This window comes from Podarcis gaigeae (genome assembly GCF_964106915.1).
Source record: "Podarcis gaigeae genome assembly, chromosome: 7".
Classification (NCBI taxonomy): domain Eukaryota; kingdom Metazoa; phylum Chordata; class Lepidosauria; order Squamata; family Lacertidae; genus Podarcis; species Podarcis gaigeae.
Genome location: NC_139683.1, coordinates 71,054,522 through 71,081,130, shown reverse-complemented (window position 1 = coordinate 71,081,130; position 26,609 = coordinate 71,054,522). Strand labels below are relative to the sequence as shown.

Here is a 26,609-nt window from a genome sequence, read left to right as displayed (position 1 = left end):
GCAGGTTCCCTCCTCCGTGTAACCCCCAAGTGTATTCCCCCATTCTGACTTTCGCATCGTGCGGAATGTCAGTCTGTCCCCCATGGTGGGGGCAGATAGTCGCAACCAATGCCTGGTTGCATTTGGGGTGAGGGCAGGTTCCCTGCTCCGCGTAACCCCCAAGTGTATTCCCCCATTCTGACTTTCGCATTGTGGTGGGGGCAGATAGTCACAACCAATGCCTAAGCAACCACTCACAAATTTGTATTTTAATAAAGTTGTGGCCAAAATTATGCCAAAAACCTTAAACAAAAATTCTGTGTGATGTGTGAGTTATTGGGGTGGACCTGGGGACCTCGACACGCAATGTTTACACCAGGGGTCAGCAAACTTTTTCAGCAGGGGGACAGTCCACTGTCCCTCAGACCTTGTGGGGGGGGCAGAATTTTTTTTTTGCGGGGGGGAATGAACAAATTCCTATGCCCCACAAATAACCCAGAGATACATTTGAAATAAAAGGACACATTCTACTCATGTAAAAACACGCTGATTCCCAGACCGTCAGTGGGCCAGATTTAGAAGGCGATTAGTTTGCCTACTCATGGTTTACATGAAGGGCACAACTCTCTCTCTCTCTTAAGGGCTCAGTTTTAAAAGCATAACTAAACCAGAAATGAGTGAACCAACAACACAATGATATTGTGTTTTTGAAGTGCTTTACATACATTAGCTCAGTAACCCTTAAAACCACACTGTAAAGCCAGTGGACCATAACCAGCCCCCCCCCCCCCAGTTTTTTGTAGTTCCAAAGACCCACCCACAATTTACAATTTTTTACCTGTAGCCCCTGAAGTATTGACCATGTGTCTCTGTGCCTCTCAAACTGAAGGATTAGCCTTTAGAATACGTCACTTTAGGTACATAGAATCATAGAATTGTCAGGTTGGAAGGCACTTTGAGAATCATCTAGTTCAATTTCTTCATTGCAGGAACATGCAACATACAGGGATCAAACCTGCAACCTTGGCATTATCAGGACCACACTCTTGCCAGACCACACTGAGCTGTCCATCAGCAACCCTGGGGCATGCAGTTTACAGGGTGTAATGTCCATACTAAGGATGTAAGTATTCTCGGGTCCCTGACATTTGAGGTGCTACCATATCAGTGTCGTAAGCACTGGGAGGAAAATGAGGGAGAGACCAAGAGGTCTACCTCTCAGCAGAAGAAGTAGATGAGGAAGCTGGGAGAGTGAGAGGCATTCTTCTATGGCATGAATGACAATCTGAGTTGGAGAAGATCTGTTTGAGAATAGATGCGCAGTTGGGAATACAGGCATGTTCAAAAGTTCACAATTTTAACTGGGGTACAGTGGTACCTTGGGTTACATACGCTTCAGGTCACAGACTCCGCTAACCCAGAAATAGTGCTTCAGGTTAAGAACTTTGCTTCAGGATGAGTACAGAAATCGTGCTCCGGCGGTGCGGCGGCAGCAGTAGGCCCCATTAGCTAAAGTGGTGCTTCAGGTTAAGAACAGTTTCAGTTTAAGTACGGACCTCCGGAACGAATTAAGTACTTAACCCGAGGTACCACTGTATTTCTGAATTTCAGATACATCATTCCTTTGAAACACAGCCATGTGAGAAGTGCTGCTCTTTCCTTCTGGGTAGCCAAATTTCTGTCTGCCACACCCTCTTTGTTTCTTCCTCTCCTTATAGAATCTAAGCCCACAGCTCTTTGACTCATATAAACAAAGACTGATTGTCCATGGGAGTGATGTTGTAATATCAACAATGATTAAGAGATCCCTTTCAATCCCTGCCGTATCATAATTAAAACTAAACCTTTTTCTTTATTTCTTTTTTTGCATGAGTAATACAGGGGAGGTAATCCCCTGGAACCTGAGTCCAGATTGCAAAGCAGTTTGTTTTGAGGTTTAATTTTCTTTTTATTTAACCTTTCAGAAATTCATAGAATGGTGTACCGTTGAAATGTGAGTAAAAGTTGCCACAAAGGTCTCAGTTTCAAGAATGTACCTGACCTTAAAAATTAGATTGTAGGAATCAGGAAATGTCCTTTGATTCCTTTAAGAAAATAACAATTTCTCTCCTGGGCAGGACCATCTGTAACTTTCAAACAATAGTTGATATCACTGAGCAGTAAGCATCTCCTCTGCCACTGTGATTTAATGAAAGATAAAATGGATATCTGTGATAAAAGGCTGTCACAGAAGATGACACCAATGTCAGAAAGAAAAGGGAGAGTGCTGGGTATTTGAGTATTGTTTTTCAACTACTTTTGTTGGAATTAACTTTTTTAAAAATAAAATAATAATAAACCAAAAGCCATCTCTATAGAAACCTTTGAATAGCAGCATTGATGGTTTATAGATTAACAATAAAGCAAGTCACTTTCTCTTAGACCATTTCTCTATATAACCTAGTTTCTGAATAAATGTATAGAATTTTTTAAAAAATAAAATATTTAAAATAATATAAGCACTTGTCTGCACAATGCAATAAGTGCACTAATTAAAATAATCAAAACTGTGAGCCATTATTACAGGCCTAAAATGGACAATTTAATGGACTGGATTTTATGCAGTTTCTAATGAAAGTTGACCTCTTTGGTTAATCAGAATTTAGGGTAATTCAGCACTGCCTGAGTACTGCATAAGACTGCAGTTAACGCTGGGATGGAAGGGGTGGGGGAAGCAATAAAAAAATTATGCATTCTTCACCCTCATAAAGCACTATCATACACATTTATCCAGGTCAGTTATGTAATACAACTTGCTGTGTTAAAAAAAAAGGAAAGCATTTCTTCAAGAAGATATGAGACTGCAAATATTGCCTTATATTATCATGATTACTATACAGCATAAGTGCTGGGACCCATCGGTTCCTGATTCACAACAGTCTATCCACTTAATCTTCAACAAAAGGCTCATTCTCATGTTGCCATTCTCTGGACTAGTACTTGTGGAGGGGGCAAATGAAGAAGGGCCTCAGATGATGATTGCAGGGTCTAGGTTGGCTTATATGGGGAGAGGCTTTCCATGAGGTGTTGCTGTCCTAAGCCACTGAAGGCTTTATAGGTCAATGCCAGCACTTTGAATTGGGCTGGAAACTAATTGAGAACCTGTGCAGTGTAATATGCTCAAACCATCTTGTCCTGATGAGCAACCTGGCTGCCAAATTCAACAGCAAACATTCTTCAGAGGCAGCCCTACATATAATATGTTGCAGTAATCTAACCCAGAAACTACCAGATCATACATAACAGTACAGTGGTACCTTGGTTCTCAAACTTAATCCGTTCCAGAAGTCTATTCCAAAACCAAAGCGTTCCAAAACCAAGGTGCGCTTTCCCATAGAAAGTAACGCAAAATGGATTAATCCATTCCAGACTTTTAAAAACTACCCCTAAAACAGCGATTTAACATGAATTTTACAATCCAACGAGACCATTGCTCCATAAAATGAAAGCAATAAACAATGTATTGCAGTCACACAAGCAACGGGTTCCACACAGTCACACACACACACAAAAAGAGCCGCGAAAAGAAAAACACAAAATAAATAGCAGAAACAGACATACCGCAGCGTAGCACTGAAAATGGAAGTGTGGCACTCAAAATGGGAGTATGGCAATCAAATTGGTAGTATAACATTCAAATTGGAAGTGTAACACTCAAAATGGAGCACAATCAGCTTCCAAAAAAAGTTTGCAGACTGGAACACTTACTTCTGGGTTTGCAATGTTTGGGTTCCAAGTTATTTGAGTACCAAGGCGTATGAGAACCAAGGTACTACTGTAGTTAGACTATCCCTGTCCAGCTGAAGCTGATGGAAGGCACTCAAGGCTGCTCAGGCCACCTGAGCTTCAAGCAACATCAAAGGATACAGAAGTATCCCCAAGCTAAGTACCTGCTCCTTCATAGGGAGTATAACCCCCTCAAGAGCAGGCAAACTCCCATCCATCCAGTCAAAGGTTACCACCCACCAAGAAACTTATCTTCAGTTTGTTCAAGTCCACTACCAACCCAAAGTCAATCCAAAACATTTGGGAGGGAACTTGATTGGCAAAATCTAGTTTATACTAACCCAAATGAACTATGACTGAAGCAGGAAGTCTCGGAAGAGTTTTAGTCAAGAGGTGAATTTTCCTCTTCACAATGATTGTGACTAAGGACTTAGAAATCTTAATTCCTAAGAAATGAGGGCTAGAAAATACCCCCTATATAAAAAAAATCTTTTGACTTCCTGTAGCAGGCATGTCCGACCGGTCGATCACTATCTACCGGTCGATCACGGGGTGTCTCTGGTCATTCCTGGCTGATTGTGTGATCCTGATCTATTGCCAAAACAAAACAAATCAAAACAAAGCTCAACAACTTTGCGAAGCCTCCCCAGAAAAAGCTCAACAACTTTGGGTCTTCCTCCCACCCAAAAAAACTTTGGGAGTAGATCACAGTCCCTTGGGAGTTGGACATGCCTGTCATATAGCATTCATTTTGTGTAAAGCAAAGCAAAGAGCCAGGCTCACTAATTTAAATTTGAAAATGAAGACTTTAAAAGAAAGCAATAATAATAATAATAATAATAATAATAATAATAATAATAATAATACAGGTGCTGAGGGTGGTTAGGCCGGTGTGCAGCTTCTGAGCTTGGATCCACTGTTAATATGACATCCCACAGCACGTCTTGCTTCATTGGAGACAATCCAAACTCAGCGTGGTATAAGGGAGGTAAAGCCCTGACCTGCTTTTCTTCAAACTCCAAAGCCACAGTAAGTTGTACAACGAAACTCTCCTCTCACTACCCAGTTGTGCTGTGACTGCAGAGTGCTTCAATAGCTCCCCATAGCTCCTGGAGGCCTATAATTGTCAAGTGACTTATGGTAAATGTTTGAACTCTTCCCTCCTCCCCCTGCCTCTTGCTATCTTCCTGAAGATGCCCATAATAGCTGCAAAAGACAAAAGGCAAATGCCTAGAGTGGCAGGGGATTCATTTCAGCAGTGCTCCTTGATGTTGGTTTGCTTTCATTTACTTCTGAGAAACAGTCCTTAAAAAAAAATGAAATCCTTGCTTTTAATTATTTTTAAGGAGCCATGTTTGGCACATCATGCCTCATTTCAGACCAAGGCCAACTACAGGCACCCAGGAGAAAATAAGATCTCTGATTGCTCCTTTGCTACCCTTTAGTGTCTCCCTTTGATGCAGTAAAGCTATTAACGACTCAGAGTGGCGCATGGGGGAAGCAAGAGGGAGAGAAGGCTTGTTGTAATAGCTCAGTGGAAAATATGCTATGGAATTCCTATAATTTCTCTTCCAAGGGATAGAAATAAATTCTGACTTTCACGCCAAGCTGGTAATAATTTAGCTATTATTATTATTATTATTATTATTATTATTATTATTATTATTATTATCATCGTTGTTGTTGTTGTTTTCATTGTTGCCCTTGTCAAACTCAGTAAGGAGGAGGCTGGAGATAAAAGTAGAATTAGTTGGCTCTGTTTGTCATTGGCTATAACTCCATCTGTTGTTGATCGCCCTATCTTTTGCTCTGTCAGTCCTAAGGGCACTGGTGCCAACTTGAAATAGTAATAGTAACAACAACAACAACAACAACATTTGTACCTTGCCCACCTGGCTGGGTTGCCCCGGCCACTCTGGGCTGCTTCCAACAAATATAAAAGCATAATAAAACAAACAAACATCAAAAGCTTCCCTATACAGGGCTGCCTTCAGATGTCTTCTAAAAGTTATTTGGTTATTTATCTCCTTCACATCTGATGGGAGGGCATTCCTTAGGGTGGATGCCACTGCCGAGAAGGCCCTATGCCTGGTTCGCTGTAACTTCACTTCTCGCAATGAGTGAATTGCCAGGAGGTCCTTGGAGCTGAAAGATGGTGGTAGAGACGCTCCTTCAGGTATACAGAGTTCTTAGGACTGATTCGTTTTGAGGATGAGCTATCTGAGAGGGACACTGCCAGTGGCTGTAGTGACTTACTTGTGACATGCAGACACAGAGATGGATGGACTGGAACATGAGTGTCATGCTGACAGGCAAGGGGGTGCCATGGGGTGCACCACAGTTGTGTAAAAGCCAAGCAGTGGACATCACAGTGAAAGGAGGGGCTAGCACAGAGTGCTATAGCATATCCTCCAACATTTCTCTGTAGCAAACAGGGACATCCTATTCCATCATCACCATCATCTTATTATTTCTACCCCACCCATCTGGCTGGGTTGCCCCAGCCACTCTGGAAAGCTTCCAACATATATAAAAACATAATGAAACATTAAACTCACCCTGCCCCCCCCCAAAAAAATCATTTCCCTATTCAGAGCTGCCTTCAGATGTAATCTAAAAGTTGTACAGTTACTTATCTTCTTGGCTAGGGCATTGCATAGCTCCATACTGTCCAACATTTATCCAATGAAAATAGGGACATACGTACTAAGGGAAAGCACGACATTCTGGGATCAAAACAGAAAGCGGGATGGATTCTGTTAATCTGGGAGTGTCCTTGGAAAACAGGGACATTTGGAGGGTTTGCAGTAGCTGCTAACTGTGATAGAAACAGAGCAAACAAAAGCAAGGATAAAAGAAGGGGTGCTGTGATGAGATATGAAAGATTTGTAGTGAGCAGTCTCAAAGAAGGGTGAAAAAGAGATTGGAGCATCATGGGGGACGAGAGTGGCTACAGGACTGCGGGCAGAAGGAGGTTTGTTTGCCTAACAGATCACCTGAGCAGAAAGCTTGATGGCCAGCCAGGATGTGTTTAAATCAAAGCTAACCCAAGAAGTTCAATGATGAAAGGGGCCCGAATGTCTTTGGAGTGTCTGGGATCCAGTAGATGAACCCTGAAGTAATGGTACATTCTGTGGCTCTGAGACCTTCACCTTGCAAACTGATAAACAGTCCCCTTTCAAGGCCATGCCCTTGTAAACTGCTGCACATGATATTGAAGAGACATCGCTAAAAAAAAGAAAAGGAAAAAGGCAGGCACATTTTCCATGGTTTTGTAATAACTGATTCTTACAAAAAGAGACAGGTTTTGCCTCCAAAAACATTTTTTTTTTTACATTAATAATAAGTTTGGCCCATTTTAATCTCATATATATCAGAGTAACAAGAGGAATGGAATTACATTATTGTTGCTTCAGATTTTTTTGGATTATATTAATTTAGAAAATGGACATATTATTGTTAGTGTCTCTTTCCTTTTCCTTCATTATTTTCACACTGTGCTTGCTGACAGAAATTCTTTTATTCATTTCTCTCTTCTTTTCTTGCCACAAATTCTCCCTGCTTGTTTAACTTTGAATTCTTAGTCATTCTCCATAGAGGAAACCTGTATAGATCTTTATAAAATGTATCCATTCTTTCCCATTCATTTGCTTCTTGAGAGTTTCAACAGTCTAGCAAAAATAATAATCACTTGTATCAAATAGATGAGTGAGCATGCCACAACACACCCAGTTGTATGAAATACATCCTTACTTCCAGCAGGCTATAATAACAAAATATTCTCTGTGTGTGTGTGCCCTGTGTGTATCTACCAACATCTTATTTGATAGCATCTCATTGTGCACAATATAATGAAATCTAAATTTATTGAGCTTTCAAAAAGAATAATGCTGCTATTATGCACAAAAAGCCCTCCTCAATTTTGTTAAGTATTACCGAACAGTCCATCTATTATGCAGAGAAACAAATAAATTTCATGAGTCCATTTTCATACTGGAAGAAAATTAGTACTAGTTTTGACAAAACCCCACAACAATTGGATGATGCGGTACCTTTATCGTAGGGTGTTGTCATTGCATTTTAGGGTTAGGGGTGGTCAATTGCTTAGACTTGTTGGGGAATACAAGCAAGGTTGGAAGGATGCAAGCTCATCCAGTGGCCTGAATCACTGTTGCAAGAGTGCTCTCCCCATCATGCTAGACCCTTCGCATATTGGTTGGTGTGATCACAATGGACCTCAGCCTGAAAGCAGGTTCATGGCAGAATGGTGTTGGGTAGGAGGCTGCAATCTGAAACTCATTTTCCTGAGATTAAGACTCATGGGATTTGATAGGACTGCTGAGTCCATTGTTAGGATTGTGCTGTATGAGTTCTAAGCCAAGAAGGTCAGTAGAGCACGAGACTCTTGATCTCGGGGCCGTGGGTTTGAGCCCAGCTTTGGGCAAAAAGATTCCTGCATTGCAGGAAGTGCTTGCTTCTAACGCTTCAATTCTATGATTTTATAATCCCTTGTTGTAATAGTCACAAACTCAGTAGATGTCCTTAAACAAGCCATTATTTTATGACCATTTTGGAAACACATTTCCACAATTTTTAGACTTTTTTTAGATTTTTTAGATTTTTAGACATTTTCCTCCAAAAAAGGTCTCATGAAAATTCGTCAACATTTTAGTGTGCATTTTTTGCAAGCAATTTCCCTTCATATAATGCATCTTTTATGTTACTACACAGCTGTATTTATTTTTATGCATACTTCTGCCTAATATATTCATTTCTGGATTGTTGTTGTTGCTTTAATTGGAGAACTGCATCACAAAATTGGGAGAAGGGCAGATTTTGAAGGATGGCTGCATCTATATAGCTTTGGGAAATGTAAATGGATTGAATTTATCCACCATGTCTACACCTGAGCATTTCAAAATTCAGTAACATTACAGGTCAACTCAGAAGTAAGTCCCACTGAGTTCAATGGGACTTATTTCCAGGTAAGTGTGTACAGGATTGCAGTCTAAAAGTACTGACTAGATTGCTGAAATGTGTGGAGACCAGGGAGTTTGTCAAGTAGACATGAATCAACAAAGCTAGACCAGTTGCAAGTTTCTTGCCAATAGCATCTAAGTTGTAGGTGATCAGAAAACCAGACACTCAGGAGATCTAATATTTCTTCCATCCCTCTGAGTCAATCACACAATGTTGTACAAATAAGAAATGGAGGAGACTCATATCTGCCTCACCAAATGAAATTGTGCCATTTAATTTGGCAGTTGCTGGGCCTCAGGTGGTGAAATTGCACCTGCATTTTCAGTTCCTTGTGCCCAGTAATGCTAGAGAGGATTCACAGACTAAAAAAAGGATTCGGGCATCAAAAGGATGTTGTGTAAGGAAATGGTTAAACTTCAAAGAGAGCAGGCTAAAGTGAGATACCATTACAACTATGTAAAATGTTATTGGAAGCAATGGGGAACAGTTCCCAGTTATGGCCACAGAGAGTGAAGGGGAGTGGGGGAGTCAATGGTCTTTAATTAAGAAGTGAGGAAAATGCAGATCAAATATCAGGAAGGCTTTAATAACCATAAAAATAGTCAGGTAATGGAAGAGATTACCAAGGGAGGTTTTATGAAAGTACTAAAATAGGTTATGAAGGCTGCAATCTACAGGCCACTTACTTGCAGTTAAACCACCTGAGCCAATTAGGAGAAAGCAGGCTTGCTTAAGTGGTTTGTAGAAAGAAACTATAAACATCTGTCAGAAGTGAATTATGAATAATTGGTCCTGCTTAAATGATGGAGGGTAGCCTTTAAAGGATTACTTTCTAAGTGTCTCCTTTTTCCTAAGGTTGTAACAAAACTGGGGTTTTACAACCCAGCTCCCCATCAAGCGATTTAGAATCCCTTGAGGTCCACTTTTCTTCAGAAATACAAATGGAGGCGACAGCCAGGAAGGAGGAAGTAAGGCAGTTTTATTGGAACAGTTGCAACAGAGTCTCTCACTCACCCCTTGCAAGGAGGTGAGGAATTTTTAAGCCCTCAGGGTGTGACCGCCCCGTCACAGAAAGCCCACCCCACAAATACCACAGATATATCACAAAATGGCTTGTACCTGTAAATCAGATCATGCTCAGTGTTCATGTTTTTCCAACATTTTCACAAGTCTGTCAACCAAGATGCCTGACAATACCTTGACTCCAGAATCCATTGTCCCCATTCATACACAGAAGGTACCCTTTTGGTAGGTCTGCTTGGCAGATACCTGTCTAACCAGTTTGTAGATGGGCTGCCTATCAGGAATTTCTGCTATGTGACCTGAGAGGGTCTCTGAGGTTGACTAGGGGCCAAACGGCCTTAGTATTGCTGTCTGTATTATTTTGGCCCAAGTTTAATTAAGTAAACTGATATTTCATTGAACAATTTGTGTCTTTCATTGGTAAAAATAAAAAAGAGGCTGATAGAAAGTATCAGTAAGCAATAGCAGTGACTGACAGATAAAGAGTTACACTGTATTCCTTCAGGTTTTTTTGCAAAAGGGATCCTGAACAACAGCCTGCAGTACCTAATGGTTCAGAAAAGATCAGTAAAGAGAAGGGCTTCTTTGTCTTGATGAAGAGATGATAGTTTAACTCAAATTAGATCTAAAATAAATTAGTTCATGCATCAAAAACAAGCTCACACTTTTCATAGAGTTTGTATACATACTTAAGGTAGGTGTGAAAGAGGCTTGTTTATACAGTCGTACCTTGGATCCCAAACACCTTGCAACTCAAATGTTTTGGCTCCTGAACGCTGCAAACCCAGAAGTGAGTGTTCCGGTTTGTGAACGTTTTTTTGGAAACCAAACAACACAGCTTCCACAGTTTCCGATTGCATACAAGAAGCTCCTGCAGCCAATCGGAAGCCACACCTTGGTTGTCAAATGTTTTTCGAAGTCAAACAGACTTCCGGAATGAATTCTGTTCAACAAACAAGGTACAACTGTAATTATATTTTGGGAATGATTCATGTAGCTGCATTGTTTTATACTTTGTGGGTGTCCCATGATCATATCATAAAGTTGTTGTGTTCTGCATTACAAATCAAGCACTGCTAGGAGTTGTTGCTTTTTGTTTTTCTAAAGTATTCTTATGAATAAAAAAAATTGGTGTGATGCAATATGCCCTAGTGTGTGTTTTATATGAATACATACACATACCTTTATATACACAAATGGTCACTCAGGTTCAGGAAGATTCCGGATGACTGGAGGCAGAAGGACATCTCTTCCATTTTCTTTTAATACGTGGCTTTGGTTTGCATTTTTACTGCATTGTTTTTTTTATTTATTGTTAGCTGCTTCTAGAGACCATTTGAACAGCAGGCAAAATATGGCAAAAAAACCCCAAATAATTTGATTTGTAGAGTTGTCACTTGCTTTGATGGACATTCAATTGCTTCTGAAGACACTTGTCTGCTACAGCCACTGAAGTGCTGAGAATTTTAACAGCTTTCTAGCTTACCAGATTTCTGATTGGCTCTCTATCTAGAGCAGGAAGTTACATTTCTAATGGCTATTGATCCACAGTGAAGTATAGGTAATCCCTGAACTCTTTGGAGGAGCTAAGTGATTTATAAATTAATATTCAAATCAATGAATTGCCCTTCCCAAGGCAAACTCATAGATATCATGGGGGCAAATGTATGCTCAGAAGTGCTCTCTTGAAAGGTTTCATTCACATAAATTCAATGCTGTTAGCTAAACAGTCTCTCTCTCTCTCTCTCGAGTGTGCCATTTCATCTAAAAGGGATAAAGTTCATTCTCTCTCTGGCTTGAATTCTGCTATGCCACTGAGTTATCTCTTATCTCCTATCTCCATCTGATCTTAGTTCAGCTTTAATGAAAAAATAATAATCAAACACTTTAAAAAGTTGCTGAGCATGTACAAAGAGGTTCTCCAGAGAATTGCCAATGTATCTACTTCTTAGACATCATATCTTAGACATTGTGAACACTGAACTGCCATCCTGGGACAACAGAGAAACTTTTAAAACAAACAAATCTTCCTTTTCCTCAATCTGCCAGCAGCTGTGGAAAAGCCCTCCGTGGATTATCGGTCTGTCCCATTAAATATACACGATGATTCTTTGAACGAGTACCAAGCCAAGCCTAGAATTAAAATGCTCAACCTGCTCTGAAGTGTATATTTTTGATTTCTGATGAGTGCTTTTCTCCTTACGTAATTAAATCTGTGAATGCTAGCTAGGTCAGACGCTTCTAAGTAAAACAGCTTTCCAGTGGAGATCTAGAATTCTCCTCTGAAATATATATGAGAATGTTAACCAATTATTCTTCCTGTCTCTGTTCTTCTTTTCCTTTCCTTGTTAAAAATAAGTATATTGAGGCCATATTGGCAATGACACCAGTTCTGATTAATTAAGGTGGTGACAGGAGGAATTCAGTTGGGGAGGGGTATTATTAACTAATTAATTGATTAATTAAAATTGTGTACCACCCTTCATCCACAGCTCTCAGGGCATTTCACAACATAAAAACAAAATATAAAAACACAAAGTACAGGATAAAAACTGGGGGGGGGGGGGACCACAAACCAATAATCCCCACCCAGTGCCACAAACACATTTAAAAGGTGTATAAATGGTGCTTTTTTCTGGGGGTACTAGTTTTAGTACGCATACCCCTAAACATTTTGTGAATCTTTGTCCATTTACTGTATTTATTTTTCCTGATTTGAACTATAAAATGGTGATTTTCTTGAGTCAAAATGAGAGTACCCCTAAACTTTTTATATATATATATAGAAAAATATCACTGGGCATAAACATGTGAATCAGTCAAAGCCCTGGTTGAAGAGGAACATTTTTCCCTAAAGGTATTCAGTGAAGGTGCTTGTCGAATCTCCCTGGGGAGAGCATTCCACAGACAGGGAGCCACTGAGTTGCCATTCCTGTACATAACAAATCAAAGTTTGTTTCTGTTTCTGTGCAAAGGAAACAAATCATGTATAAATTTTCTCCACCAACCAACTAATCTACACAAATCTTTGCCTGAGAGTGTGTTGCTTTGCTATTCTTAAGATTAATGAAGCAAAACCTCTGAAACTCAAAATCTCTGAAACTCAACATTAGCCAGTTCATAGGTCAAATCTGCTATAATTGTGATTATCAAATGAATTACAAAACCAAGTTTCAATCGAATGAAGTTTTCCTTTCAGAGGTGCCGGTTTCAGAAGTCCCTGGTAAGGTTTATTGACTGTTTGACCACTCTGGGAATTGTAGTGCTGAGCCACTGAAAAACTCTGAGAAGGGTCAGGCAGCTCACCCATGAGGTTACGTGAGACTACTGCCTCAGACAGCAAGACCCCAGGGGCAGAAAATCCTGATGTTAATCCTTCTTTCTTGCCTTGTTCCTGGTGTAGATCCTCACTCACCCCTTCTTCCTTGGTAGCAAGGGAGACATCATTTGCGGGGTTTGCCTCAGGTGCCAAAACGTCTTGGGCCGGCCCTGACTCTGGGCACCCTTAACAAGCTACCATTCCCAGGATTAGTTTCTGGGAAGCAATGACTGTTTAAAGTGGTATGATACTACTTTAAATGTTATAGTACAGAGATGGCCTTCATTCCCTGATGGCCAGTGTTCACTGTATGGAATAGCCTGCAGAGGATGCAATCCTCTTCACGTCTCCGATCCAAAGTCAAAGCAGCAGGGGAGAAAAAACAAGGTAAGAAAACATCAGCCAGTCTGAACTGGCAGCATGTCCTGAGGCCGGATCTGAAGGGCAACAGTTATTGAGTGATAAAATTAATTAATTGAACTATGTGGGAAATAAACAGAGCAAGCAGAGAATCCAGGAAACTCAGCAGGTGATCAACGTCTCTCAGGTATTAAAAGCATATCCTGGACAAAGGACCAGGAAATGCACTGGGCACAGTGCTAATTGATGTCACCTGCCATGCATTTTTTATTACAGCATATAATACACATACACACACACACATACACACAGTGGTACCTCGGGTTACAGATGCTTCGGGTTACAAGCTCCGCTAACCAGGAAGTGGTTGCTCCAGGTTAAGAACTTTGCCCCAGGATAAGAATGGAAATTGCATGCCAGCGGCACCAAAGGCCCCATTAGCAAAAGCACGCTTCAGGTTAAGAACCGGTTCAGGTTAAGAACGGACCTCTGAACAAATTAAGTTCTTAACCCGAGGTACCACTGTATATGGGAAATGCTGTTTAGCAAAAGGGTGACAGTGTTTTGCGTTGCACCCACTTTTTGAAATTAACTTGAATTTTTCTGCTGTTCTTCTTCATTGTAGAATTAACATATGGGGCACAGGTTAAGTGACAAAGTGTGCCTAGCTGAACTATGTGTGATGTCGCTGACATGTGTGGCATGTAGCTACAGGTTACAGAGCTATGAATCTACATAGCAATTTACTAATTGTGGGGATGGGGGGGTGATCCTTATGCAGAAAGCAGTGCCTGGGGAGGGAAGGCTTCTATCTCCCATTGTCAGTGCATTTGGAACAGTCCTCCGTCCTGGAACACACATGTAACATGGAGCCCATTGAGAGTGTCCCTATTGGACACTCCCTTCCCTTCCCTGCATCCTGCCTTCCCAACAGCATCACTTATCCCTTATTCCTGTAATAAAGTGGCGGGCTTCATGCAATGTATCTAGAAAACACCTTGTTTGCCCCTGAGGGCTTATTCTGACATTGTCTGCGAGGCATGTGAGTAACAGCAGTACAGGCCTTTCCTCTGCCCCTTGGGTAGCTTCAGAAGCCCAGGAGTGTGTGGGCAGATGGTTTGGCTGCTTCCGATGACAGCACTGCAGCCAGACTCATTTTAAATCACAGAATTAAAAATAACAACAGTGTCATGAAACTCATAAATAGGTGAGTTGGAGTGAAGAACAGTTTTCAAGCCAAGCACCACATTCCCTTCTGAACAGCGTTCTGAGAGTCACAGGCCAGCAGAGGGCAGGACAGGAGGACAAGGTTGGTGGGGCAGTTAATGTAAATGTTTCATTTTGTGGTTTGTTTGTTTTTCATGCATAATATTTCTATATGCCGCTTTTCACTCACAAGCGTAGCAAAGCGGCTTACAAACAATAAATGAACATCACAGATGCAACACAAATCAGGTAGAATAATCAACAAATCATCATTAAAACAATTGCAAGTCATCAATGAAACAACCACCTTCTATAAAAGACTATTAGCAAAGCAACTAGGGGAAAAAAAGAGAAACAGCACAACCCAAGCAAACATCATATTATAAGAGGCACAAAGCATTACATTTCTCATACTCCACAAAACAATATTAGCAACATCTGCTGGATCTACACTGACTTTTTAAATGTTGTTAGAACAATATTAGATATATCATTCTAAAACATCACAGGGCATACTGGTAACATGAAAATGTTCCTTACCTGTTTCTTCTTAAGTTGTTGTTGTTGTTGTTGTTGTTGTTGTTTAGTCGTGTCCGACTCTTCATGACCCCATGGACCAGAACCAACCAGGCACTCCTGTATTCCACTGCCTCCCACAGTTTGGTCAAACTCATGTTAGTAGCTTCAAGAACACTGTCCAACCATATCACCCTCTGTTGTCCCCTTCTCCTTGTGCCCTCAATCTTTCCCAACATCAGGGTCTTCTCAAGGGAGTCTTCTCTTCTCATGAGGTGGCCAAAGTATTGGAGCCTAAGCTTCAGGATCTGTCCTTCCAGTGAGCACTCAGGGCTGATTTCCTTCAGAATGCATAGGTTTGATGTTCTTGCTGTCCATGTCTCAAAAGTCTCCTCCAAGTTAGCCATATTGATTTGTATGCTGTTGGTGGATTGTTGTCATTGTCTTGTTGGGCTGTGTATGTGATAAAGGGGAGCCATACCAGGGTAAAGGCGTCTTCTTCTGTTTGTCCCCATGTTAGTTTCAGTTTATTGGTTAATTTTTCTAGTAAGGCTGTTTCCCATACTATTTGGTACCATTGGTCCATGCTTACTCCTGACAGGTCTCTCCAGTCAAACAAACAAGGCCAACCCCAACCTCTCTCACTACCAAAGGAACACAAGTGAACAGCAGATAACTTGCACAAGCAACGCTGACACCAAACCCTACATACATTAGGCAAAATAGAAACATCGCCTCCCAACCCCAACCCCACCCCACCCATCTTCCACCCCTCTCCCCCTTTTCTTCCTAATGTCTCAACAAATGAAACTGATTTGTAAAAATGTTACATGAAAAAAAATGCAAGAGAGAGACATTACACATACTTCTGTAAATCAAGAAACTTTTTAATATTATTTTTTTAAAAGCATCAATTCTTCGGCGATCAGCCTTCTTTATGGCCCAGCTCTCACTTCCATACATCACTACTGGGAAAACCATAGCTTTAACTATATGGACCTTTGTCGGCAAGGTGATGTCTCTGCTTTTTAAGATACTGTCTAGGTTTGTCATCACTTTTCTCCCAAGAAGCAGGGGTCTTTTAATTTCGTGACTGCTGTCACCATCTGCAGTGATCATGGAGCCCAAGAAAGTGAGAGCTCTCACTGCCTCCATTTCTTCCCCATTTGTCAGGAGGTGATGGGACCAATGGCCATGATCTTAATTTGTAGGTCCTGTAAAAAAGCAGTTTCCGTACTGCCTGGTTCCTCATTGCTCTGTAGCACCCTCTGGTGTCACACTTTAACAATGCATTATTAATGCTACAAGCAAAATGTTCTGTGTCCAAATACATTATGATAACCATTCCTTAACTCTTCCTTAGCATTATAAACCATGAGTGTAGATCTGCCTGTTAACAATGTGACTATGCACTGTTGAAATTTATACACACTCTCTTCCCATCCTAATAACTCATAGTTTTCCCCTCAGTTCATCAAAAGACACATACAAGTAATGGCCATGGCAGCAACTCTATTCTGAAGGCCCTTAGGACTCCCAGGTCTGGAGGGTGGGGCAAGGCAGGTGGAAAAGGCCATGGCCTGGTGGTCAGCATAAAGTCTCATTCCCCTTGCAGTTCTTCCCCTGGAAACAGCTCCCTTATGAAGCTTAAAAGGACTGTCCACTAGCTGCTGCAGACACTCTAATGGGCCCTTCCCTATCCTCTATCTAATGCAAGGGACATTGTCAGAGAAAAGAAGGTTGTGGAGAAAGGTAAATGAGGGGCCTGTAGAAACTGGAAGGGGGAGCAGCTCCTGTGCAATTCTCACTTCTGATATTGAGTCCCACCTCTGAGAAATGTCTCCTCGCCCTGGAATATGTTGGTGAAATAGCCCCCACCCTGATTTGTTTGTTGTCAGCAAATAGGAAGGAGGATTTTGAGAGGCCATTCGAACACAGCTGTAGACTGTTTCTCCCATATTGCTTCACTACACTTCGTAGGGACCACAGAATATTCTCATATGGACTCCAGGACTTGAAGGAGACAAACCAGACTTAAGGACAATGGGTAATGTATATACTGAATGGCAAAAGATAACTGTGCAGGTTACGTGTGTTGTCCGATGGATTGCTACACATATTAAATAGACAAGGGACATAGGAGCAGGTGTCAGAGAGTGGCATGGACGAAACACCATGGTGACCTTGCCCATCTACTGCTATGTGCCAGCTGGGTGTTAAACTATTCAGCTGTGATAAGGGGCCCTACACATGTACCAACATATGTATGTATAGCTCCTTCTCACAAAGGGACTATTTTAACACATTTGTTTGTTTGCACTCACGCTCAGCACAGGGTTATATGGCCAGCAACTTCATTTCATAGAATCATAGAGTTGGAAAGGGCTATGAGGGTCATCCAAGCCGCTGCAATGCAATTTTTTTTGCCCAGTGTGGGTCTCAAACCCACAACTCTGAGATTAAGAGTCTCATGCTCTACCAAACTGAGCCACACCCCATATCATATTGGGTGTTTGTTTTGAAAATGAGCATCATGAAAAGCTTAACTTTGTAGATAAATAGCTACTGTGAGCATGAGAACAGTAGCCAAGAAGCTTGTTCTGGTGTTTAATTCAGACCTAAATCTCACTTTCCGGGGCTGAGTTCTAAATAAAGGGGCTACAGAAAGTGGCTGTGGATTGATTGTCCAGAGGCTGACATGATCCTTCCTACTCCCTAGGTTCTATCTACGGCACATTTGGTTGAAACAAGATTTGTCCCCATACCTTCACTGTGTCATTATATTTGCATTTTTATTTGCTTGTATATCGGCCTGCAATGGAAATTTCACAGCTAGGAATGCACTGTGGGGTGAAGAACTCATTGCAATTTAATATTATGTCTATCTTCACTTTTCAAGTCTGTCTGGATCTTACCTTCTAAAAAAAAAAGGCTTTGAAATATGAATCTCTTTTTCTCTTGGCAGCAGGTGTCATAAATACAACAGTGTGGAGCCCCGAAGAGTGGCAAACTGCCCCACAGTGGGAGCCCATCAATATCTATTACACGACCAGCATGAGAGTCTGATATGGATGGCACACCCTGATTCATATCTATTTCCTCTGTCGCCTTCTCTCCAGGACCGATGTCAGTTTGGCTCAGTGAGAGAAAAGAATAGACTCACTCTGACTTGAATCTTTTTCAACAAGGCCGTGGAGAATATTCTCTGAATTACGAGTAGGCAGCCAGTTATTAATTCAACAAGGACCATGTTGTTGCAAGAGGACAATGAGCAATGCTGCTATGTTTTCGCATGCTGGAAAATGAAGTGTGGTGGTCAAGGTGTCATTAGGGCTGGAATAGGCTTCTGAATTACTCAAATGGTGGGCTTTCATTTATGGAATGTACCATGCAACCTAATCTGTTATGCTGCCTAATCACACCTAGGGAAAGAAAGCTGATATACATTGCATTATAATTGGCACACCCCAAACACCATCAACAGTCCAAAGTAGTACAGTCTATTCTAGTATGTCTGGGCTTTACCACTTCACTTTGCTGCATATGTAGAACCAAATTACTCCTATCGCTGTGAGATACAGATAGTGAGAGATGTTTTGGAAATCTTCACAAAGTTATTCTCCAGCTTGTAGGCTAGGGGCCCATTCCTCCCATCTTGGGTGGGGTGAAGACAACAGGTGTACCTTGGGTACTTGTACGGCTATTGGGGAGGGTCTGGACTGTTAATTTTCAGATCTGTCTTCCTCAGCAGTGTTTTTGTCCTAAGGGAAGCCTCTCACACCCGAGGTGCCAAATCCTGAGGGCCAAGTCATTCCCTCCACCAATATTTTTTGGGAGGGGGCCAACCCCCAATGCATGAGAAAAATCAAGGGGTGGAGGAGGCCAAGCATAGATCCTAGCACATTGGGGTTTCAGTGGCCTGGTCTGCTCTTTCTCCTCCTCCTGTTGACTCTGCCCCCTGGCTTCTCCCAGTGCCCAGACATGATGCCAACCTCCCACCAACCTCCCTCACAAGTTGGCACCGCTGCCTCACATAATATAGCAGTTTTGTTCAGCCAACCAATCCTAGGAGCTGAATAGGAATTTTTGTTGGAGATAAGCAGTGTCCAGTGCACAGCGGAATGATGAAAAGTACGTGCCAACATGCTCTATATTACTTTATTTACACTTCAAAACTGGTAATTTACAGAAAAACATTTTCCCTCTGCCGGAGCAGAGAAAGGCATCCTCTCTCCTCTAAAGCACGGAGAGAATCAACACTGAACTGCAAAGAACAGTGAAAAACAGGAAACCAGTGTACGTCACATCCAGTCTCCTTTCCCGTGAGAAAACCCAACAGCACTTGACTGCGGAATGTAAACATTGTCTTGTGACAAGCACTTCGCTGCTCAGTGAATGAAGCAGAAACCAACATCCTCCCCCTTTCTGTGAACATCACTGGGCAGCGTGTTCGTACAATATTAGTACAAACCCAACTTCTGCACATAGGTACAGTGTTGATCCCTTGATACAATCTTGGACAATACATCAGCAGGGATTTCACTACCTGGCATATAGGACACCGTTACGAGTCCCTTTTGAATACGTTCCCTAGCATGTTGCAACTTCAATTGCAAGTGCTTCGTGCTTTGCTTACAACCTTCAGAATTCAGCAAAGCCAAACATGCTTTGTTGTCCTGGTAAACCTGGATTGGACATTTGACAGGAATTTTCATGTCTTTGCACAATTGTAACAACCATTCACAATCCTTAAGTGAATAAGACAGTGCATTCAGTTCAGCTTCACAAGTACTTAAGCTAACTGTTGTTTGCTTCTTGCATGACCAATCAAATAGACCCTGATTGTACTTATAGCAAACTCCAGACGTACTTTTCCTGTCTGTAGTGTCACTTCCAAAACTTGCATCTGCAAATATCTCAAGACCACCAGACTTCTGATTGTTAAATCTCAGTCTGTAATGCATAGTGCCTTTCAAATACCGCGCTATGCGTTTCAGAGCTTTCCAATCCTTAACAGTAGGATTGTTGACTTGTCTGCTTAGCAAATTACAGCTAACAGCAATGTCAGGTCTTGAACATCTGGCAATGAAGTTTAGCTTGCCTAGCACACTTCTGTACAGTGTAGTATCAGAAAATGCTTCTCCAGTGTCATCTACCTGATAACCTGTTGTCATCGGTGTGTCCACAGGGTTAGCATCCATCAGGTTTAGTTTGCTTAACACATCAGCAATTTTACGTGACTGGTGTACTAGAATGTTACCATCTTGATCTCTCTCTATTTCCAGAGATAGGTAGTTGTTTATCTCACCAAGATCTTTCATGTCAAAGTGCTCTTTCAATTGAGCTAGGGCATTATTGTACATTGTGACATCCTTCCAAAAAAATAAAAGATCATCAACATAAAACAAACAATACAGTTTCTTTTGCCCCTCCTCTTTGACAAATACACATGGATCAGCTTTCCCTTGCTTAAAACCTAGAGAAATCAATACTTCAGTGAGTTTTGTGTGCCAACACCGTGCACTTTGTTTGAGACCATAAAGGGACTTCTTCAGAGCATAAACAAATCCCTGTTTTACCTGTACGCCATCAGGTGGAAGCATATAAAGTGATTCATCTAGAGATCCGTACAGAAAAGCTGTATTCACATCATGGTGACTAATGTGTAGATTCTCTTCTGCAGCTAGCTTGAGCATAAGCCTAATGCTCTCATACCTCACGGTGGGTGAGTAGGTCTCGTGATAGTCTTCACCTGGTACCTGTGCAAAACCTCTGGCTACCAATCTGGCTTTGTGTCTGACTATCTTGCCATTTTGATCAGTCTTCGCTTTGAAGACCCATTTGCTTCCAAGCAGTTTCATTCCTGGAACTACTGGAACAAGGTCCCATGTTTTGTTCCTTTCCAAGGAATCAAGCTCAGCCTTCATGGCATTTAACCATGGCTCAGCTTCCTTTGAATCCAAATCCTGGATTTCTTGGAAACTTGAAGGTTCAAACACCTTCTTGGAGCTTTTAACAGCTGTTACTGCTATCTTAGCAAACTCATCAGCAAATCTCTTTGGAGGTCTGCCTTTTGTTGCTCTCTGTGACCTGCGAATTAGCCTTAAGTCTTCAACACTCTCCTCTTCCTTCTTAGGAGAAAAGTGACCTATTGTGAACAATGGTTCCTCCAATTCTTGATCAGAGCTTTCAGAGGGTCGCATAGAGGCTTTCGCACTCTTGAAATCCTCTGAATCACCCGATTCAGTTTCAGACTCAGAATCAGAACCTTCATCAGTGGGTGTGGGTTGTTGCGGTTGCTTTTGACTATCCTCAGTTTCATCACTGTCATCAGGATAACATTGGAAAATTCCCACATTCTCCCCCCACTTGGCATTGTACTCAACACTTCTTGTGAGCTTAATTGTCTTAGAGTCAGTCATCATTATTCTGTAAGACCCTTTCTGATAACCTAGAAAGATACCATGCAATCCACGCTTGTCTAACTTGGAGTTTTGTGGTGAGTGAACCCACATGTCAGAACCAAAAATTTTCATGTGTTTGATGTATGGCTTCTTGCCAAACATCTTCTCATAGGGGGTACAACCAATCGCTGAAGATAACCTGCGATTATAACTGTAAGTGAAACATGAGAGAGCTTCGGCCCAATAACTCTCTGGAAGATTGGCATCATGCAGCAAGGTTTTTAACCCTTGAAGCAATGTCTGATTTGCTCGTTCCGCAAGTCCATTCTGCCATGGCGAGCGAGGACTAGACAAATCGTGTTGAATTCCTTTCTCAGTCAGAAAAGCTTCAAACTGCTGAGAAGTGAATTCTCCCCCGCGATCACTGAAAAGAGTCTTTACCTTCTTTCCATGCACATTTCCCAACCAAGCACAGAATTCCTTGAACCTTGGAAAAGCCTCTGATTTCTGCTTGAGATTGTACACATAAATATACCTGGAAAATGCATCAATGAGAACCATGAAGTACCTGTTTCCACCCAAAGAGGGCGCTAGTGGTCCAACCAAATCAGCATGAATAACCTGGTATGGTTCTGTAGCTTGCCTACTAGACACCTTACCTTTCGCAGCCATTTTCACTTTGTTTGCTGCGCATGCCTTGCACTTCATGTGGTACCTGCAGGGTTTAATAGTCATACCTTCAACCAAGGCAGGCATTTTAGATACTGCCTCAAAATGCAAATGACCAAATTTTCGATGAAAATCATGAATACATTCTGCATGCAAACTTTTGTTAGAACCTGCAATGCAACAAGTGTCATCCTGCACAACATCATCAAAATACAAAACATACAAACGATCAACATATTCAGCATGCAATACATAATCATTTTTCTTTGTGATGATGCACCTTTTGTTCTTAAAGGAAACGTCAATTTTCCGCTCATTCAGCTGTCCAACGCTGAGCAGATTATGCTTGGCATCTGGCACATAAAGCACATCCTGTATCGATAAGTCCAAACTGTGAAGAACAACAGTTCCGTAGCCTTTACTGGGAATTGTGTGGTCATCCGCCTGGTGAATCGCACCTTCCTGCGGTGTAAAAGACACGAACAGTCGCTTATCGTTGCACATGTGATGCGTTGCAGCCGAATCAACAACGAAGAAAGATCTAGATGTCTTCTGGACCTCTGCAACCTTTGGAGTGAAGCGTGAGACCATTGCCTTGTGCTGCGTTGTCCTGGACACCGGACCTTTGCCTTTGCCTCGGCCTTTTCCACGCGATGAGCTTTCGCTGCGCTGCTCTGTCTTGGCCCTGGGATATCTGCATTCCCTCTTCATATGGCCACGTGTAGCATTTCACTGCCTTCAAAGCTTTGGCGCCATCTGGTGGTTCCACTGCACTATGGGATGACGACTGTGAAGTCTCCCCCTTGCCCATGCAGCTAGCACCCCGGCGGTCTGCTTCATTCTGAATCATGGCAGTATCACAGGCTACTCTGAGCTGAGCATGTGGCTGATTGGCATCAGATTCCCCACTTGCATCAGCCAGCCTTCTGCAGCTAGCCATCATGACTCTGGCATTAGCCTTCTGCGTCATCTCTGCTGCTTTAAATCAGGCTGCTTTATACATGCTGCGTCTGTGTACAGCTGCTTCAATCCAAAAGCAAATTCAAAAGTACTTTCGATTTCCAGCCTCTGCCTGTGAGCCTGTGCCTTTCTGCTTAACTGCTTTGCTTATCTGCAGCTGCTTCAAACCGCATTCCAAAGGCAAGTTCAAAAGTGAAAGTTCTCTCTGCTGTCTTAAATTCATGCTGCGACACTGCTGCAGCTGCTTTACTTTCGATTTCCCCCAGCATAGGAAAAATTTATCCTCCTAGCCTTTTGCCTGTGCCACGGCAAAACCGGCTATAAAAGTTCAAAGTCCAGCCATAAAGCCATTAATTAGAAGCTGGCAGGCTGCCCGGAGCTGTAGCACATACCTCATCAAATCATCTTGACGCGCAGAGATATCGTCCGATCCGGCCCTCTGCATTCCGATCCTTTGCCGGCACTCCAATTCTTTGCTCCTTTGTTCCTTTGCCAGGAGCCCGACTTCTGGAGTCCATTCTCAAAATACTGCGTTTTTCTGGGCCCGGAACCAAATGTTGGAGATAAGCAGTGTCCAGTGCACAGCGGAATGATGAAAAGTACGTGCCAACATGCTCTATATTACTTTATTTACACTTCAAAACTGGTAATTTACAGAAAAACATTTTCCCTCTGCCGGAGCAGAGAAAGGCATCCTCTCTCCTCTAAAGCACGGAGAGAATCAACACTGAACTGCAAAGAACAGTGAAAAACAGGAAACCAGTGTACGTCACATCCAGTCTCCTTTCCCGTGAGAAAACCCAACAGCACTTGACTGCGGAATGTAAACATTGTCTTGTGACAAGCACTTCGCTGCTCAGTGAATGAAGCAGAAACCAACAATTTTCAGAATGGCTCCCACAATTGGCCATGGGGAAATGCCTATTTTTCACTGATTCCACACTCCTAGGGATTCAGAGAGGAAGAAGAAGAAGAAGAAGAAGAAGAAGAAGAAGAAGAAGAAGAAGAGTTGTTGTTTGGATTTGATATCCTGCCTTTCACTCCCTTTAAGGAGCTTCAAAGCAGCTAACATTCTCCTTTCCCTTCCTCCCCCACAACAAAAACTCTGTGAGGTGAGTGAGGCTGAGAGATTTCAAAGAAGTGTGACTAGCCCAAGGTCACCCAGCAGCTACGTGTGGAAGAGCGGAGATGCGAACCTGGTTACAAGTCTACTGCTATTAACCACTACACCACACTGGCTCTCATTTTACAGTTGGCCTACCCAGCTTTTGTACATGTTATCCACAGCAAGTAGCTACAGAGCTTTTTGGATCAGGGAGTTTAAACTGTGGCCTTCTGGATGTTGCTTGACTCCAACTCCCATCACTCTTAACCAGCATGTCCAAGGGTCAAAGGTGATGGGGATTGGTTCAATCAACATCTGGAGGGCAGGGGTAACCCTACTCCTGCTTTAGATTGCTCCTTATTTAATAGCATGAACAGAATACAGCAGACATACAATAGCCATTTTGGGAGGCTGGCATCCAGCTCCAGCTCCCCATAGCTCCTAAGAAAGGAAAAACATGCTCAGAAGTGTGGAGAGGATGCTTCTTCCTAGCCCCCTTCTGCTTTCCTCACGTGGTGCATCAAACTGTAGTGTCCTATAATGTCTCTGAGCCAGTGGGCTATCTATGCCTTTTATGCTTACTCTGCTGTCAGGGACTGGGCAGAGGAGGAATGCTGGAGACCGGCTCCTCATCCTGAGCCTTCCAGGGAGGAGGAAGAGGAGGACAGTATGGATTTACAACAGGGGTTTGCAGGAAGTCACAACACAGAGGCAGATGAGGGGGAAAGTTGGGAAATAATGTGAGATCCAGAGCAACAGGTGGGAAAAACAGATCTGTGGCTCTGGTAAGAGATAAGGAAAGAGGGGAGTTATTCGTACAGCAAGTGAGAGAAGAAAATAGAATACTGTCACAGAAAACACATACAGTAGAACCTTGAGTTGCAGACGTAATCCGTTCCAGAGGCACGTCCGCAATTTGAAGTGTTCGCATCCAGAAGCACCGTGTCTGCGATTTAGCACTTCTGCGCATGTGTGAAGCACGGTTTAGCGCTTCTACGCATGTGCGAGTGGCAAAACCCAGAAGTAACCATTCTGCTACTACCGGGTTGCTGTGGGACGCAACTTGAAAAGACGTAACCTGAGGCGGACACATCATGAGGTATGACTGTAGTGACTTACTACAACTTGTTCAACAGGATCATAGGTCCTTATACTGTCCTTCATTTGAATAGGTATTCCATCCATAGAAGGGGAGACTCCTAATACATTCTAGTGACTTTTTGCAGATACCTTCCACCGTTCCAGGCAATGTGCTCACCCCCTGCATTACTGTTAATTTGTTTTTAGAAGGCCTTGCAGAATATGTTTAAACCACAACAGGAAACGGGGCTTTAGGATCTTATACTGCTGAATTTATTAACTTTGTTATACACAATTTGGAAATTAAATTCCTCTTTGGGGGTTACAGCTAATGTACTCTTAATACTTAAGCTACCTCAGATGAATTTTTATTTGGAAAACACGTACACCCACATACAAACCAATAATAATAATAATAATAATAATACCTGCAGAATTATGCATTGGATGTTATTCCAGAGTAGGCTTCTTCTTTCAATACATAATATGAAGCACCCATCATTCCTATGTTGGATCACAAAGCAATCTTCCTGCCAAGCTTAGATCTTCACCATACTCATCCAGATCTTATTCCTAGTTCCTTATCTTCTCCTTCTTGGTTATACATAGGTTATACATACAGAGAAAAAGCTGCTATAGAGTTGAGAAAGGAAATGTGGTTATATGAATCAGTTCCAAAGTCACACATAAAGTTGATTATTTGATGGGTACAGGGTTGGGAAGGTATGTTTATTGGCCTCAACAAGAGGGTTACAAACTGGCAAACTAATCTAAAACTTTTTCCCAATTGTAAAAGTTAGTATATCCCCCAAATAAAACTATTCATCACCTGTTATGGAGATCCATCTTGACAGTGCTGAGATGCAGTCTGACTGTTAACTGTTTTTGGCTTTACCAAGACTTAAAGCATAGCCGCTTTGTGACATCACACATGACATCAGAATGGCATATTTGCATTCAACCTAGACTATCTCCATGCCAACAGCAATGGCCAGCAAACTTCTGCAACCAAGTAACCATCAGCCTGACTACCCAATTGTTTCTATCTAGACTATTGGTTGTTCATTTTTTGCTCTCATAATAAAAGCCTGAAGAAGAGCTGTGTATAATCTGAAAACATGCCTCCACAGTTAAAGAAAACTAATTGTCAGAGAGTGGAGACCGTCTCCCCATCGAGACCCTTCCAAGGCGGAGGAGAAGGAAGGCAGTTTAGATTTGCAACAGGGGCTTGAGGAAGGTAGCA

General features: G+C 42.0%; 2 long non-coding RNA genes across 3 annotated transcripts in view; one reads left to right on the top strand and one right to left on the bottom strand.

Annotated features, from left to right (window-relative positions):
- LOC310848417 overlaps positions 1 to 26,609 on the top strand; it is a 249,342-nt gene that overhangs the window by 98,969 nt on the left and 123,764 nt on the right. The gene's annotated exons all lie outside the window — the stretch shown is intronic.
- On the bottom strand, positions 7,146 to 26,259 carry LOC310848488. The gene is made up of 2 exons (XR_014566449.1): positions 26,196 to 26,259; positions 7,146 to 7,415 (listed from the first exon to the last, which is right to left on the bottom strand). It is a non-coding gene; the product is annotated as an uncharacterized lncRNA (long non-coding RNA).